The sequence below is a fragment of the Propithecus coquereli genome, unplaced genomic scaffold (genome assembly GCF_000956105.1).
Source record: "Propithecus coquereli isolate 6110/MARCELLA unplaced genomic scaffold, Pcoq_1.0 Scaffold16, whole genome shotgun sequence".
Lineage (NCBI taxonomy): Eukaryota > Metazoa > Chordata > Mammalia > Primates > Indriidae > Propithecus > Propithecus coquereli.
This window is the reverse complement of record NW_012140524.1, coordinates 11,099,472-11,100,328: the sequence shown is the minus strand read 5'-3', so window position 1 is coordinate 11,100,328 and position 857 is coordinate 11,099,472. Positions and strand designations below refer to the sequence as shown.

The window sequence follows — 857 nt, the reverse complement described above, 5'->3', positions numbered from 1 at the left end:
GGGTATACAATGTACCAGACATTTGGCATCAGTTTTTTTTTTAATTTAAACCTTATAATATATAAGGTTATATAATATATATATAATATATAATACATAATAACACCCCTGCAAGGTAAATGTTATTATCCCCATTTTATGAATAAGGAAGCTAAGAGCTGGAATAACTTGTCAAAGATATTCTGCTGTTTAATCTACTCATGGCACAGTGAATGTACAAATTCAGAATTCTAGTCTGAAGTTCAAACTCTTTTCAGTGAGCAATGATGCCTCTTAAAACAGTTTCACACATACTAACTTTGAAAGATGTGTGTTTGGGCAGTTTTTATAGTGTATGGATTTTCATAAGTAATTCTCTGCACATACATACCAGACCGAATGACAGCCAAACACACTGAAGATTACTCCAGGCTACAGACAGCAAAGAGCAAATATGTCTCAGAAACCATCAGCCTGCATTTCTCAGCCTATGAAGCATTTTCCACTTGATGTGTCCTCTAAAAGGAAATCTATTCTCTAACAGAGCTTCATTATTCCTCCTCTTATGTAAAAAAAAAATTGGACTCTTTCATTGCAAACCAATGGAAAGTTCTTAACTTATTTCCTTGTATTACTTGAAATGAAAGTGCTTTCTGTCTTTAGAGAACAGAATTGCTGGATGCTATGCCTTTTGCCTGCTTTTCAGTCCAACAATCAATATTGCGAAGGAAAGGGAAAATTAACCCTTATACACTTTTAAGAGGAGTGGGGTTATTTTTAAACATAATGATAGTAGCATTCTAAAAAGAGAGAAGGAAAGCATTCCCTCCCAGGAGAATTCAGCTACCTTCCTCTGAAAGAATTAGCTATATTATCTT

General features: G+C 34.1%; 1 protein-coding gene across 1 annotated transcript in view; it reads right to left on the bottom strand.

Moving 5' to 3' along the window:
- ST8SIA1 (ST8 alpha-N-acetyl-neuraminide alpha-2,8-sialyltransferase 1) overlaps window positions 1–857 on the bottom strand; it is a 172,929-nt gene that overhangs the window by 170,303 nt on the left and 1,769 nt on the right. The gene's annotated exons all lie outside the window — the stretch shown is intronic.